Source organism: Hordeum vulgare, chromosome 2H (genome assembly GCF_904849725.1).
Source record: "Hordeum vulgare subsp. vulgare chromosome 2H, MorexV3_pseudomolecules_assembly, whole genome shotgun sequence".
Taxonomy (NCBI): Eukaryota; Viridiplantae; Streptophyta; class Magnoliopsida; order Poales; family Poaceae; genus Hordeum; species Hordeum vulgare.
Window position 1 is genome coordinate 658,889,234 of NC_058519.1, and position 18,335 is coordinate 658,907,568.

Below are 18,335 nucleotides of genomic sequence, written 5' to 3' on the forward strand. Positions count from 1 at the left end.
GGCCATGGTGTGCCTCGCCCCCGCCTCGTCCCGACACTGTCGGTTCCGGGCCACGGATGGAGTGGAGCCTGCGCCACCCGACCGATCGCTCTGTGGAGCGCCCGTCCGTCCCCAATTTGAGCCCGACACTGCACACCGTCGTGTACGCGTTCTCTAGCATGGCCTCGATCTTCTCAGATGCCGCCCCGCCCTGATTCGCGCCACCGGTGGCCTGCTCCGCACTGCCCGTTGACGGCCTTGCCTCGATAGTGGAGGTCGAATCGATCGCAATTCGGACCGGCGGCGGCAAACTTCGGCGTGCAACGACTTCTTTCGATGTGTGGCGACGAATTCCGATGAGTTCCACGTAGATTCCGGTAAGTTTCACGATGGCGCGTCTGCTCCGACGAGGTTTAACCGGTTTACGGGTTGAACTGTATACTGTCTTAAAAATTGTACATATAAGGTTTTCGTGGATGGATTTATCGTGCCCCCTAAAAAGTATAAGGGTCGACCAAGTTTTACAGGGTGTGCTAGGCGTCGTTTTTCCGACTGAAATTGTAAACACCTCGTTTTTTAGGGGGTTGACTAGTTTATGGGGCCTACTTGAGATGCTCTTAGTCCAGTTAGAGCATCTATAGACGGCCACCGGGCTGACGCCCCACCCACTCTTTGGTCAAAAAACGATCGAGACGGGCCTCAAACAACGTCAAACCGACGAGCTGACTGGCACACTTCATATCCACGCCTGACCAATTAGACCCTACCGGCTCCATCATAAATTACACCAAATTCATCTCCTCGATCTAACGATTCCACTTGATCTCACCTATCTTTTTTCTCCTCGCGTCGGACGTCTTATAGCTCCATCATCACCCTTGCTTTGACGTCGTTTCGAGCCTCAGTGCCGCCTGCACTCACACTGCAGACATCTCTATCGCAATCGCCATCGCGGTATGACCGACTACTTTTGGATTGCCCCTTCACTTTATGTGTTCAACATATTGTACGACACGGTTTTTGGTGATTTATTAGTAGAGAAAACTCTAGATTCTAATGATTCGTCGAACGAGGATTATGAACTGCCAAAGCTTGATAAAATAAATGGAGATGAGTTTCTCGATTCGTTGGATTCGGATGAAGAAGTGGACATGATCATATTCATGGGCATGGAGAGGAAATGAACCAGGAGGTGAGCATATTCTTAACTTGAAGGGCTCAGCAAACGGAGAACCAATAGGGATAGGGTCTTCGGAGCATGACTAGTGTACAATGACTACTTTTCTCCAACCCCAACTTTTTCGGATGATCCATGGTTTTGTCATTGTTTTCGTATGCACAAACCAATGTTTTTACGCGTTGTTGAGGAAGTGGAGGCACACGATTAATACTTCAACACTTTTCGCCGGACCCAACTTTCTCTACTAAGCAGAAATACTCAGCTACTCTGAGGATGCTTGCACTTGGTAATGTCGTTGATGCCGTTGGTTAGATGCTCTGGATGGGGGAGAGCACATGCCTAAAGACTACTATGAGCTTTGTTCGCGTCGTGGTGCAGGTGTTTGGAGCATAGTATATCAGAGAACCAAATGCGCAGGACACAGAAAAGTTATTGGCTACTAGAGAAGCAAGAGAGTTTTCAGAAATGCTCGAATCAATTTATTGCATACACTCGCAAGGGAAGAACTGCCCCAAAGGTTTGCGTGGAATGTATTAAGTTCACATCAAAGAGGCCACCATCATATTGGCAGCAGTGGCATCACATGACATGAATTTGGCATGTTTTTTTGGAATGTCCGGTTCTCACAACGACAACACCATGCTTCAACAATCTTCCGTGTTCATGAGGCTTTGTAATGGGGAATCACTGCCATGCAACTACGTTGGTCAACGTCCGGGGGATACTATCTTGTCGATGGAAACTATCCTCGGTGGATGGCATTTGTGAAGACCATATCTAAACTACAAGGCAACAAATAAAGCCACTTTGCAAAAATGCAGGAAGAAGCTAAAAGGGCATTCAAAGTGCTTCAAACTCGTTGGGGAATTATTCATGGAGCTGCAATAATGTGGAAACGAGAAACTTTGTTACAATTGTTGACATGTTGTGTTATTTTGCATAATATAATTATTGAGAATAAGGGTGATGGTGTAGTCCAAACCAATAATTTGAAAGCACCTGAAGAATAAGTCCAAATACCGAAAGATCATCTTATCAACTTTCCACATATGCACTACTATCTCTGAGATTATCGGATGCACGCACATCTACACAATGATCTTGTGGAGCATTTGTGGGCCCATGATGAAAGTCAAAGAGCTAATGTTTGAGTTGCGCACTTCAAATAACTTTTATGTAAGAACTATGTATTCTCGTTATCAACATTTGTTATTTACGTGCGACATTGGCATGCATGATGGATATGCATGGATTTACATGTATTTGAGAGTCCAGATTTAAGTTATGTAGCTGTGGGTGAAAGTGCATGTTATGCCCCTAATCGACTTTTGGTGTTAATGACAACACATACATAGGAAACTAATCCTATTTGTTGAATGTATCTCAGGATGGCAAGTATTTTAGTAGATTGAGAATTATGTGCCAAGGTGGTCACAGAAGATCGGGACTTATATGTCAAGAAGGCTCGGGATTGAGAAAAGATGATGTAGACTATCCTTTAAGTTTACTATTCTTGAGTATAGGGATCCCGCACTATTAAGAGGGGATCACAGGTTTTGCGATGAATTTGCTCATACTACATCTCTATTTTTCTGCTCAGACCACATCTTCTCTACTCTGCTCCTATCTCAAAAACAGGGCTAATGCCTCGGACATCTGGCCTCCTGCGGACGTCCGAGGGACGGACGACCGACCAACTTCGGAAATCCGGAGCTCTGCACCTGAAGAACTTGAGCCATATAACTCGGACTTCCGGCTCCCTCCGGACGTCCGAGGGCCGATCGTCCGACCAGCTTCGGAAATCCGGAGCCCTGCACCAGAAGAACTTGAGCCCAATAACTCGGACTTCCGGCTCCCTCCGGACGTCCGAGGGCCCGACGTCCGTCCCCTTTCAGAAATCCAGAAGCTTGCACCAAAAGAAGTTTGAGTCGAATAACTCGGACTTCCGGCCTTCTCCGGACGTCCGGTCCCTGTTCAACTCACAAGTGATTCCACACATATCTACAGCCCTCGGACGACCGACCCCTGTCGGACGTCCGACCCCTTGTGGACGCCCGGACATCCGTGAACTGCCGGATGTCCGAACCCTGTGTGATATAAAGTGTCCCCAACGGCTATTTTACACTCCCCACTATATATATACCCCCCTCCCACTTCGTGAGAGGGTGTCGAACACAGCTAGAACACATACAAGAACACCTTTCTTCTCAGTCACTCTTGTCTACACTCAATCTTAGATCCCAAGAGCATTTGTGAGTCCCTTTGAGTGTTGTTCCAATCAAAAGATAGATCGTCTCCTTCTCCTCCTTCCCACCAAAGTGATTTGTGATTTGAGCAAGTTTTGAGCAATCCCCGTGATCTTGTTACTCTTGGAGGTTGGAGACTCCTAGGCGGTAGGAGCCTTCGGAGAGGAATCAAACCATTGTGATTTCCCCCGGAAATTTTGTGAAGGTTCGGAAGCCACCTCAAGGCTTACCACTAGTGGTTGAGAAACGCCTTCGTGGAGTTATCTCAAAGGGAGAATAGGGTGAGCCTTCGTGGCGTTGGTGTGCCTTCGTGGTAACATCCGCCCCTCTAACGGTGACGTAGCTTCCCTCCAAGCAAGTGAACATCGGGATACATCCTCGTCTCTCTTGGAGTTTCGGTTATTCCTAACCCTAACTCTCTACTTGTGTTAATCCTTATTACGTACTTGTATTTGATTATTGTTTACCGGTTTTCTTACTTCACTCTAAATAGCTTACTCATTGTCATAGGAATTATTAGGCCTACCCTCATATTCCGCACCTTTGCCTAAAATTGCTAAGTAATTATTAAAATTTGGAACTGTACCTATTCACCCCCCCCCTCTAGGTCCATCTCGATCCTTTTCAATTGGTATCAGAGCCTCGTGCTCTATTCTTATGGCTTAACCGCCCTAGAGCGAGATGGACGGGATTCCCACTACTGTAGCTCTAGTGGAGAGGGAGGGGACTTCCACGGAAGTCAAGTCCTTCACCTCTGAGGACCTGGAACAGGCCCTTGCCAAGCAAAAAGAGGAGCATGATGCTTCTCTTGAGGCCTTGGTCCAAATGAGACTGGCATCATTAACCACGGGGACAGCCACGTCCCCGAGGGCCTCAGGGCCACATGTGCACGGTTCTTCATTTGGCCAACAACCTCCGGAAAGGAACCAAACCAGTGTTCCATGGCTTTATGCTAGATCTCAAGTTGAGAAACCTAAGTACAATCTTGGAGGAAAACCTCCCTTGCTTGATGACAATTCCAATTTTGCTTTGTGGAGAGCTGGTATGCAGGATCATCTTAGGTACGCCAATGATGAGATGTTGGACATCCTCGAGCATGGGTACAATCCTGTAGATCCAAGGTGCCTCACTCCGCGAGAAAATTATGACAAGCATCTTAATGACACTGCGATCATGTGCATAAGAAAAGGAATGAATGACAAGCAACGGAGACCTTACATTCACATCACAAGTGCCAAGGAACTGTGGGATAGAATTATAAGGACCAAGACCGGTACCTCCACTCTTCGGCTTGCTCAATATGAAATTGCCAAGGGGCAATTACAGAATTTCTGTATGGAAAATGGTGAATCTCCCAAGCAACTGCTAGAACGGCTCATGACTCTCGCCGTAGACATTGAGTCCTGTGACTGTGACAAGACGCGAGATGGTTTCAATCTGACCAAGAGATTTCTCGTGGACAAGTTACTTCATGCTCTTGCTCCGTACCACCATCAAATGGTATGGGACATGAGGCAGCACCATGGGTTCAAAGAAATGACTCTAGATGACATCATATCCACTTTCCAATTATTTGAAGAGTCAAAGGCAAATGCAACAAAGCACCTTGCCATGCATGGCACTTCAACATCAAAGATCAATCTTGCTTTGAAAGCCAAGCATGAATGTGATGAAGAAGAAAGTGAAGAAGAAGAGGGTGATGATGACTGCGAAGATGGTGATGATGTTGACTCTGATGAAAGCCCATCTTATGAGGACATTGCTCTTTTTGTAAAGAAGTTCAGTGCAGGAAAATTCAAGGGAAGATTCCCAAAGAAGAAGGTAAGGAAATGCTACAACTGTGAGGAAACCAACCACTTCTCCAATGACTGCCCTTATGAGAAGAGAGAAGATAAACCAAGGTTTCCGAAGACCTTTGTAAAGAAGAAGTTGCCAAACCCTATGAACTCCAAGCTCAAGAGAATAGATGGAAGAGCAATGGTTGCACAAGAAGAATCAGATCCAGAAGACGTTGGTGGGGTTACCGGAGTAGCTCAGGATACACAAAACACCTTGAGGCTAGTCAACAAAAGTGGTGATGTTGTTCACTACAACTATATGAATGTAACGACCAAGATGCGGTCCTTTCCGATCTGGGGGTCGAGGCCCCCGAATAGGAAAGAAGCGCATCTAAGTGTTTTGCAAGCAAGTAAACATAGCACATAATAGTAAATAAAGTAGACAATCTGGGGTTCAACTGTCTTCTTATTAATGATACAGAGTACAACGCAGATACAATCAATGTAGTTCTGGTACGGACTACAAAACAAGGAAAATGCTATGCTACCCGCTGCAGGCCCACGATCACGACCACGGCTCAGTCCTCTGGATAGTTCACGTAAAGGCGATCTGTCTCCTCGTCGTACTGCCACGCCAGCTGGGTGCCGTCGGGATCATCTGCCTCTGGGGTACCTGTACCTGCTGGGAGTTTCGGAGGAATCCGTGAGTCACGGGGACTCAGCAATCTAAGACCTTGGTGCCAGAACTAGTCATGTTATTGGGTAAGGAAGGGGTGAAGTGTTTCAGGTTGTTGCATCCTAAGATTGAACAAGTGGCTAGCTTACGCGAAGGAGAAGTGACAGTGTTCTATACTAACGATCGTGATTACTTGATCAGAAAGTGATCCTGAACACCTACCTACGGCATTCATAACCCCCACCGTGTTCCCGATCGAAGAGAGATCTTCGAAGGGACAGTCACGGTTACTCACACAGTTGGCATATTTTATTAGTTTTTGTTTAAGTTTTCTAATACCGGATGTTAACAAAATATTCCAAGTTGCCACATAACCGCGGGCACGGCTTTCCGAAAGGTTAAACCCTGCAGGGGTGCTCCAACTAGTCCATCACAAACGAACACAGGCCGCAAAGTCATCCTCTATCACGAATCTCGTGATCTCGTCGGATTCCTTAGAGGAAAACCTCAACTCTGGGGAAAACCAAAGCCTCACCGGGATTCCTATACGCAAGATATACCGCTAAGGCAAGACAAGGCTAGCAGGACCTCCCGTCGTGTCGACGACCCTGATAAGAGCCGCGTATCTCAGTCTCAGGACACGACAGATGAGCTAGACATCGGGATGGCTAAACCTCTGGGTGACCAGTGGGGCCCCGGACATCGCTCAGGTGGGACCAACACTCATGGGGAGCACTGGCCCGGGTTGTTGATTAAATTCCTCGGGGTAGCTATTCCCTATGCAGATTATTATGTGATTAGCAGATTAAAACCAAAGTTGGGTCCTGCCGGACAAGCCTTAGCACTACGCGATTTATCAAGGGGGTCCCCATAACAACCCCGAACGTGTTAGGAGCGATCATTATGGAATCAAACACCGGTAACCGGTAACTAAGGCGGCAATAACGGAACAAGACACCCGGCAAAAGGCTAGGCCTCCCGTCATTTACCTAATATATAGATACATTAATTAAATAACAGAAATTAAGATAATGATATCAAGCTCATGGCAACTCATAAGTTATAAACACCTGCAACTAACAATGCTAACATTAGTAGCTCAGCAAGCCTACCTAGCCATGTAAGTTTGCTAGGAAAGAGTAAGGTGTTTAGGCTCATGGCATATGAAGAGGCAATATATTTTCAGAGGTAGGCAGCAAGCAATAACGTGGAATCGAAACTAACATAACAAGTCTAGATATGGGATCAAGGTCATGTCATCTTGCCTGTGATATCCTCAGCTTGGAATGGTTCTGGATCGTCCTGCACGTACTCTCCTGACTCCACGTAATCGGTCTCCGCTCCCGGTGCTACCCAACACAAGAATGACAGCCAATGAACAGCAGCACCACAAAATGCAACAATCACATGATGCATGAGATGAAAGTTGAGCATGCACCACTATTTCTAACACTAGCACAAGCAAGATAAACTACAACGAGTTCCTGGACAGAACTTTGCTCTAAACTATTTGGACATGCATGGAAATGATATGGACAGATGCATCTCGTAAAAACGGTGCAAAACCATATAAAGAACTTTGCAAACGGAGCTACGGATCAACGGGAACCAACGAAACACGATATGAAGCCCTACGTGAAAGATTCATCACCACACACACAATTGGCGCAAATCTGGTGTTCCCAGGTTGCCAAGACATGTATTAACCCAACATGAATGAAATGGAGCAAGGTAGAACACCCCAACAACAATTAAACACAAACTTTGAACAAAATGTCAAAACTACGCAATCTGCCAATTTCTGCATCTTAGCTGTTTGAGAGCAACATGCAACATAGCTACAGGTCTTCAAACATGACAAATAATATATGTGGATGTTGCCAACCAAGAACACTACCATCTCCAGCAAGAATCACAGCAAAAGGAATTAAACTCTAGAAGATACAAGGCCACAAACTTTCCCAAAACCATCAGTTCTCAGGGACTTAGTGAAAATTTCTGCACCTGGGTTTCTGTTTCTGTTCTGAAGCCTTTTGACAGCAATCAAAACACAAGCTACTGGACTCCAAATGACTTGAAAATTGACAGGAAGCTGCACAAACATACCAGGTTCAAAACACTAGCACTGAGCTAAGTCCAGTTCTCAACATACTTACCTGCACAACCTTATCTACAGGGGAAGAAAATGTTTTCAGCGTTCCAGACTTAGTGAAATTTTCAGAGTTCAAAATTCTGGAATTTTTCTAGCCACATGCCCACTTTGTCTAGGCATAGTTTGCACACACAAGTTCCCAAGAGGTGTTTGACACCACTATGGTGTTGAGCACAAACCCCTACAACTAACACACCAAGATCCATGCCTTTGGGCTCCATCTATATCATGGAAACAAAGCCCAAACTTTCAACAAAATAAAAATGCAATTCCATAAGGTATTCTTCTAAGATGACAATGCATAGGAGGGTTTCATGTGCACAATGACAAGGTGACATGGGGGTTTGAACCCCATGTTTGTGTCATGCACATCAACAACTCCAACACCACAATTCCTCTCAAGCACTAGCATCAAGCCCACACACAAGAAATCTTTATATAACAAGAGAGTATACACACCCCCCACACATGGGCATGTGATGGTGCACACTCTCCCAAGCACCACTAGTATCTTCCTAGTATTCATGTCACCATCATTGTGCAAACTACCACAACAAACCCCACCCTCACATGCTAACACAATAGCTATCTTGTGCTACTCCTCGCCTCAAGACAAGTGATGAGGGGGAGGCACCCACACCCCACTATAACAAGGCAAGATAATAAAATCTACAAGATCCCTTATACCACCTAAAACTCCCAAAGATGGGCTCCACAAGAGTAGCTAGTGCATCTTATCTCCTTAAGGCACAACACACACAATGAAAACACATCACATGCACAACTCCCACCAAGTGTACTCCACACCACTAGATGCAATCCACAAGGCTCACAATGCTAGCATTACCACATCTAATCACTTGCAAGTGTGCAACTCACACACAAAGGGAACTGTTACTAACTACACTAGCAGGAGAAAAAAATGAACTTAAATCCAGCTTGCTGCCCAAGCCCAAGGAAGAGGTAGAACAACTAAAGGCAGCAAGAAAAGAAGGGAAAAAAATAGCTACAGCAAATAACAGGGTCCTGGGATTCGAACCCTGCATCCCCTGGTACAGGGGGCACCACCTAGCCACTGCACTAGCACCACCATCTCGACGGAAAGGGGGAGGAGTACAGGGAAACATGTCCCTTCTCCTCTTGCACAGGATCAACAGGGAAAAAAAATCTGACCAAAAAAATATACTCTGCACCGAGGGGGATTCGAACCCACAACCTCTCATCAGGCGCATGCATATGACAGAGAGATACTACCATCAGGCTACGATCCGGAGTCTGACTAATACTAGAAGGTAAAAGAGAAGAACATGCCCCTCACGAGAAGCATCCCGCCGGCGGCCGGACCCGAGAACGCTGGCGGCGCCGCTCCCGGCCACCACCGGCGGGGAAAACCAACGGCGGGGCCCGCGGGACTCTCGGGGGCTCCATTCCCGCCCTGAGCACGGGGAAAAGGCCCCCGCTTGACTGCCGGGACTGCAGCTGCCGGGACTCCATGCCCGCCCTGGGAGCACAGCGACAGAGAGCCTGACGGGCCTCCCTGCTAGCGCTGCCGCGCTGCACTACCGACGACGAGGGGGGGTCCCTCTGGTCACGCGCTACCGTCGAGGGAAGGAGGAAGCCCCTGTTACCACCCCTACCTCTAACAGCAACAACTAACACTCGTACTCTGCACGTACACCCAACAACAGCCCCCTGACGAACGCCGGCAGAGAAGACGACGACCTCGCCGCGGATCGGGACCGGACTGAGGAGGAGGAAGCACTGGGCGGCGGGCCTCACCTTGGGGAGAAGAGGGGGCGCCGCACGGGGCGGAGGACGCCGGAGGCGAAGAAGAGGAGCCGCGCAGTTCGCCCGGTTCGCCCCGAAGACGGGGACGAGCTCGACGGGGGGGGGGGGGGCGCTCCTCGAGGTCCTAGCGCCGGGAATGGGACGCGGGGAGCCGCCCCGAGCCCCCGGACATGGCGCCCAGTGCCGGAGACGACGGATCGGCGGGTAGACGGAGGAGGCGCTGCACCCTCTCTCTCTGCTTTCTCTCAGAACTTACCAGGGAAGAACGAGGGCACGAGGGAAACTGGCGGCGCTGGGGAGGAAAGGAGAGGGAACCCTAGGGCGGAGGAGGAGGTCTCGGGCTCCTTTTAACGCCTCGGGAGGCGAGCTCGAGCCGCTGGATCGAGAAGAGGGCGATCGGGAGGTTGAGCGCGCGTCGTACAGGAGGTGACGTCGGGAGGAAGAAGGAGCGCTCGCCGGTGGGCTCTATCGCCAGGGAAGTCCAACTGGGCCAGCATGGGAGAAGGCTTGATGGGCCAGGGAAAGCATTAGACACCCAGGTAGTTTAACCAAATATAACAACAGAGGAAGGAATGCTTTCAGGGAAGAAAAAATATTACCCAAGAAAAATACTGGGATAAAAATTAAAAGGAAAATCCTGCTAGACACAAAAAATAATAGCCCAATAGGGAAAAATAGGAATGCAATATTTGGAGATGTTCGAAATAAATGCAAAACAGTAATTAACCTACTGTTTTGTATTTATTTGCACCACCAAAATCAAAGAATCAAATCAGAAAAATTGCACCCCTTCATAAGCAATTTTTATCTACCCACTAGACATTTTAGAAACATCTTTGAGAAAAAGGAATTTTGACAAGAATAAAAATAGGAGGGGAAAAGGAGTTTGAAAGCAAGAGCTTAAAAGACTAGCACTCACTCTTGCATCACACACACCATTATCACATGCTCACAAGGTAGTGCAAAACCACCACTTAATCCTAGCAAGATCACATGCACTCACAACACCACAACACTACTCCTATTAAACTCAAATGCAACATGATCATGGCATGCAATCATAAGTATGGCAAGGAATGATATGTAATTCATGCATGCAAGGGAAATAAGCACTAGGGAACACACATGGATTCAACGCACGAAAGATATCCTCAAGATCTCTGACAAGGTGGCCCCACATGGAAGGTTACAAGAAAGGAAAGTCTACACTTGGGGCATTACAATGAAAGACTACAAGGGCAACGCCCACAAGTGTTTGATGGCAAAGACTGCCATGGGAGATGAGGAAGACCAAAGCTCCCATGATAAGGTTAAGGTAACTCCACGGTTAAACTCTTTTAGTCTATCTTCTACCTCACCTGATGAGTATCTTGATGCGGAAGACCACTATGAGGATAATGACTTAGATCATCCCATGTTTGCCAAAATAAACAAATTTATGTGCTCTCTTAAAGGAAAGAAGCTCACTATATTTCGCATACTTATGGAAATGGTGAGTAAGCACACCAATACCATCAAGGAACTCGAAACCCTCGTCACTGAGGAGAAGGAAAGAAATGAAATCCTTGAGCAGAAAGTCCTGTATGAGAAAGCACAAAATGATGCATTATGCTCAAAAGTTGGTGAAAACCTTGATAAACATGCTAACGATCTTGCCTCCTTGAAAAAGGCTGAATCTGTGTGCAAAGAGTTACTAAATGATAAAAACCGACTAGTGAACTCTCATGCTTCCCTTTCTAAGGACTGTGAGCATCTATCCTTGTCTCTCAAAGACAACGAAGAGAAACTCACTATTCTTACAAAGCGCTTTGAGGCACTCAAGGTTACTTATCTTGACACTTTAGCTAAGGCTTACTCCTCACCTATTATTAATGTTGATACCTACACTACTAACTCTAGTAGTGAACTGACATCTATCCTTGAGGAAAACTGTTCGCTAAAGGCACAGCTAGATAGAGGTCTCATAACATGTGCACAAGGACAAAAGACTCTCAATGAGATCTTAAGTCAACACAATGGAGGCCTTGCCAAGGAAGGGCTTGGGTTCAATCCAAGCACCGCCAAGAAAAGTGCATCTCCTCTCAAGTGTACCACTCCGCTTAAAGAAATATTTGTACGAGAGGGACACAAGGAGAAAGGTAAGGTTGTGAGTGGGTCGGCCACTAGGGGTTCGCCTACTCTCAACAAGACAACTGAATTCATGCCTCCATCCTATGTACTTCGCAAATCAAAGGAAGGAGAGGTTTATGCTAAATTCGTTGGTCCCCGTAATGCATTCCGTTTTTATGCTATTTGGGTCCCTAAGACTCTTGTAACTAATGTGAGAGGCCCCATGACAAAATGGGCACCTCAAACCAAGTCTTAATTCGTTACAGGCTGTTTTCTCCGGAGGAGCCAAATGGGTGATCGACAGTGGATGCACCAATCATATGACCGGAGATAGTAACTTGCTCTATGACTTCATGCAAGCCATTCGACCATACATGAGCATTGTATTTGGTGGAGGGTCGAAAGGGCAGGTAACTGAGTTGGGCAAGGTGGCAATCACTAATGACATGTCTATTGCAAATGTCATGCTTGTCCAATCTCTTCAATATCATTTACTTTTAGTTCGTCAATTGGCTTCCGTTGGTTATGACACATTATTCGGACTAACGGATGTGAAAGTCTTTAAGAGAGACACTCTCGAAGTGGCCTTTGTTGGAGAGTTGGATGGCAACCTTTACACGGTTGATTTCTCGAAAGAGAGCACCTTCCATACAACTTGTCTAATGGCCAAGGTTGACATGGGATGGTTGTGGCATCGCCGGCTCGCCCATGTCGGCATGAGAAATCTTCAAAATCTCTTAAACGGCAATCACATCCTTGGACTAACAAATGTATCTTTTAAGAAAGATCGTGTGTGCAGTGCATGCATAGCTGGGAAACAACATCAATCCAAACATCCACCCAAGAACATTGTATCCACTTCAAGGCCGTTAGAGCTCCTTCATGTGGATCTGTTTGGGCCTCCTTCATGGGCAAGTCTTGGAGGGAAAAAGTATGGCCTAGTCACTGTTGATGATTACTCAAGATACACATGGGTGTTCTTTCTCAAGTCCAAGGACGAGACGAAGATCACCTTCATTGATTTTGCCAAACAAGTCCAGCGGAAGTTTGACAAGGACATCAAGGCAATAAGAAGTGATAATGGCTCCGAGTTCAAGAACTACACCCTAGAAGAATTTCTTAGTGATGAGGGAATTGAACATCAGTACTCCGCACCTTACACCCCTCAGCAAAATGGTGTAGCAGAGAGGAAGAACCGGACACTTGTGGAAATGGCAAGGTCCATGTTAGACGAATACAAGTCACCACATAGTTTTTGGGCTGATGCCGTCAACACTGCATGTCATGCATCAAACCGGCTCTTCCTTCGATCAATATTGAAGAAGACTCCATATGAGCTCCTAACTCGGAACAAGCCCAATGTTAAGTACTTTCGTGTGTTTGGATGCAAGTGTTTCATCCTCAACAAACGGGAACGGTTAGGAAAATTTCAATTCAAAACAACTGAAGGGATTTTTGTTGGCTATGGATCAAACTCTCACGCCTACAGAGTCTACAAAAAATCCACTGGATGTGTTATAGAAACTTGTGACGTGACGTTTGATGAATTTAACCGCTCCCATGGGGAGCAAGTTGATCTAAGTGATGCAGGTGAAGAAGATTCCTCGCAGGATATCTTGAACATGGGTATAGGTGCACTTCTTCCCATGGAACAAAGACCCCATGATGATGATGAAGATGATGAGAGTATTTCTCATCCTCAAGACAGTTCACTGCCCGTACCTCCACAAGATACTAGCACACATATCATGCCAGTTGTTGAGGATCAAGTGGGAGAACATGTCTCTCACTCTGATCACACTCAAGAACAAGTTGATCTTCAAGAGCTAGACCAAAGTATGGATATGCTTGATGATGAAACTCAACAGGTGCAACGCGAAGAGGAATATCTTCCACCGCGCGTAAATGATCCATACGTTGAGGACGTTGATGATGGAAACGAAGTCGAACCTCGTGAAACCCTGACCTCCATCATGCCACGTGTGGCCGGTCGTGTTGATATTGATCAAATCCTCACCGGCGTGTCGGAAGGTAGAGTGACTCATAAACAATTAACAAACTTTTGTGCTCACTTTTCGTTTGTCTCTAGTACCGTGCCACACAGGGTTCAGGATGCAATGTGTGACAATGACTGCCCCTTGCTATGCAAGAAGAGTTAAACAGTTTTACACGCAACGAAGTATGGTCATTGGTAGAACGACCAACTGAGGAACACAATGTCATTGGAACTAAATGGATCTTCAAGAACAAGGAAGATGAGAATGGGACTGTCCTACGCAACAAGGCAAGGTTAGTAGCACAGGGGTACTCCCAAGTTGAAGGTTTGGACTTTGGTGAGACTTTCGCCCCTATTTCTCGTCTTGAATCAATTCGCATTCTATTGGCCTATGCTGCTTTCAATGGTTTTACTTTGCATCAAATGGATGTGCAAAGTGCTTTTCTTAACGGTCCTCTACAAGAAGAGGTATATGTATCACAACCACCTAGGTTTGTTGACCCTCACCACAAAGACCATGTATACAAACTTCACAAGGCTCTGTATGGCCTCAAACAAGCACCCCGTGCTTGGTACGATCATCTTAAGAAGTTCTTACTCGATGATGGCTTTGTGGTGGGGGTGATCGCTCCCACTCTTTTTACTAAGAGGGAAAATGGTGATTTGATCTTATGCCAAATCTATGTAGATGACATCATTTTTGGTTCTCCTAACATCCATTTATGCAAGAAGTTTGCGGCCTCCATGACCAAGACCTTTGAGATGTCACTCAACACGGACTTGAAGTTCTTTCTTGGGTTTCAAATATAACAATTTCAAGAGGGAATTTTCTTATCTCAAACTAAGTACCTCAAGGACATTCTTGAAAAAATTGATATGAAAAATGCTAAACCAATGAAGACACCCATGGCCACAGATGTAGTTCTAAATGAAGACACCAACGGTATTCCTTTTGACCCATCTACTTACCGCTCCATGATTGGTTCGTTACTTTATCTTTGCGCATCTAGAACGGACATCATGTTAAGTGTAGGCATATGTGCTAGATTTCAAGCTTCCCCTAGGGAAAGCCATCATACGGCGGTTAAGCATATTCTTAGATACCTTGTTCACACCCCAAAGTTAGGCTTATGATACCCTAAGGATGCAAAGTTCGATCTTATTGGATACTCCGATGCGGATTGGGCCGGTGACAAAGTGGGACGGAAATCCACTTCCGGTGCATGTCAGTTTCTTGGACGCTCCTTGGTAAGTTGGTCCTCGAAAAAGCAGAATTGTGTTTCTCTCTCCACGGCCGAGGCCGAATATATTGCAGCCGCAAGCTGTGCAACCCAACTGCTATGGATGAGGCAAACCCTAAAGGATTATGGTATCACGTATCGACGCGTGCCTCTTCTCTGTGATAATGAAAGTGCCATAAAGATCTCCGAGAACCCCATTGATCACCTTCGCACAAAACATATTGATATTAGGTATCATTTCTTGAGAGACTATGTGCAAAAGGGTGACATTGATATTACCCATGTGGGTACCGACATGCAGCTCGCTGACATTTTCACCAAGCCACTTAGCGTAGCAAGGTTCTGTCAACTTAGGCGTGAACTTGGTATCTTGGAGCTTGATAACATAACTTGAAATCTTGCACACATACACACACTCACATTATGTTCTTGTCTTGATGTGGGCATGCATTTAGGGGAAGTGGGTCATAATTCTGTGTTTTGATCTTACAAAATATGCATAAATCAACTTCTGTCCACAAGTAGTATATGTAATTCTTGTAGGCAACTGTGTTCGTGTTCTTTGTGGTAAACCATGAACAATCATCTCATCATCCAAATTCCAGAATCAGCCTCTGCCTCCTCCTCTCTCGATCGTCCGACGTGTCTCGGACGTCCGGCGGCTAACCTCATTCCGGACGTCCGGCCAGTGTCGGTCGTCCGACGACTAAATCCACTCCGAACGTCCGACGCCTGTCGGACGTCCGACACATCGGGGCCCTATAAATAGAAGGGCGCGGGCTGGGCTTTGCCCTAGACCCCATGCGCCTCCTTTCCCCCCAGCAGCCGCCGCCGCCAGCACCAGGAGAGCTCGCCCGCGCCGACACCTCCGGGATCTGCCTGATCTCCTCCACGGGATCCGATCTGCTCCGCGGGATCCATCTCTTCTTCCTCTCCTCTCTCGATCTGCAGCTATCTCCTCCGTTCCCCTCGCGTTTGGATTCCTTTTCTCCCAAGTTCACGTGTTCGTTCATATGGTTTGCCCGTGACCGTTCCCCATTGGGTTTCCATCCGTGTAGGTCTGTGTGCATCATGCCCAAGATTAAGCACGCCGCCCGGAAGGACGCTGCTGGCTCATCCGCTCGTGCCCCTACTGGCACCGGGTCGGACTCGGAAGGGCAACGTCGGCCCTTCAAACGGACTTCCCGGCGTCCTCCGTCTCAACAGCTCCCCTCGTCGTCTGATGGCTCTGACTTCGAGGATGAGCTTGCCGCCGAGGACCGTGCTGACCAGCCCGCCGTTCGGAGGTCCATGCCAAAGCCCGGGACCCGCAGGCCCTCCTATATGCCACCACCTCCTCCTGAACAGCCCGAAGGTGAAGCTCGTCGCATCTCACTTGAACCTCCTGCTCCTTTAGGTCGTGACTTCACCACGGTTGCTAAGTCTTCCTATTTCACTTTTCGCCGCGACGTTGATCAATTCTCTGTCGTACGTGACTCTATGGACTCACGTTTCCGCACAAACGTCCAGGCGGACATCTTTACTACAGTCATAGTTCCTAAGGGTCTCTCTATTCATCACTTCATAGATCTTGAGCATATTCGCACGCACCCGGCGAAATACCCGGGTGCCATTGAGCTCATTGAGTCATCGGGGCTTGCTGCCCCCTTTGCTTTTCGTCGCGATTTTAACGCTGCTGCTATTCACCAGTTTTATGCCACATGCTTCTTTGGTCCAAACAACACTGTTAGCTGGATAACCTCTGACGTTCACTTCACAGCCTCTTATGATACGTTTGTTGTCGCACTTGGCTTCCCCAACTCCGGCTTCAAAATCCATAAGAATGATCCTAACCATGCACATAAGCCAATTGAGGCGTGTGGGTATCTCCTCAAACCACTCCGTAAAGTTGATGCGGATGAACGAATGAAGGATCTTAACCAGGTATCCATCTGGCGCTCTCCTTACTTTATCATCTTTCAGTGTCTTATCCGCACCATCTATCCCAAGATGGGTGATAAGGGATCTTGCAGTGGCTACTGTATTGACATCATGTCACATTTGTACGAGCACCCCAAGAGCAAAATTAATGTGCCTCACTTTCTATGGCATGAGATTCGGCTTGCTAGCTTTCAATACAAGCGAGCCTTCCCTCATGCCCCCTTCATCTAGGCTCTTATTAATCATGTTGCTGAATTCTCTGTTGCTGTCACTCACACACATCACAAGTGAGTCATTCCCGCTCACATGGAGGATAACTATGCTCCCTAGAAAACACCATCCTCCACATCCACTCGCCGCACTGCTGCCCGGTCAGCAACCCCTTCATCTAGCTCAGCTCCTCTCGGTCGCTTTGCCAAATTCATTGGCAAGGCACATTCTGCTATGATGAAGGCCGCGTCTCTTTCCAGTGTGGTCAAACTCATGATGTGGTTTCTCGCCTCGTCTCCTTCAAGAATGCCCTCAAGGCACGTCTGAGAGACTCGGGCGCTCTTGATGTGAGTGACGATGAGGCCCTTCCCGCTGCTCCTCCTTCTTACTTTGGCTTCCCATCTGGTCCTGAGTGGGCTGATTTTCTTGACGAGGCTGGTGGCAGTGGCTTGCCTGACGATGAGGATGATGATGATGATGATGATGATGATGATGCTGATGATCTCTGAGCATGGTTGATGCTGTTGGTGCCTCCCTTTTTGGTACTTGGTGCCAAAGGGGGAGTAATGTATCGTAGTTTTTAGTCTTTGGAGATTTAGTCTAAATTTGCATGTTTGTGTAATGTAATGGATAAACCCATGTATGGCTACTTATGAATGTTGTGATTGCTATGGATTGCTATGATATCATCATAGGCTATTATGTTTTGCTCCACTACTTCTATGATGATCTATTATCTTTACATGATGATCCATTATATTTTCGATACACACATTAAAAGGGAGCTCCGATATTTTATCATGCACATACTAAGGGGGAGCTCCGTACTAAACCTCTCCAAGGCTATAATGTATGTTAAATCTTTTGAAACCTATGTATATGTTGTCATCAACTACCAAAAAAGGGGAGATTGAAAGTGCATGTTATGCCCCTAATCGACTTTTGGTGTTAATGACAACACATACATAGGAAACTAATCCTATTTGTTGAGTGTATCTCAGGATGGCAAGTATTTTAGTAGATTGAGAATTATGTGCCAAGGTGGTCTGAGAAGATCGGG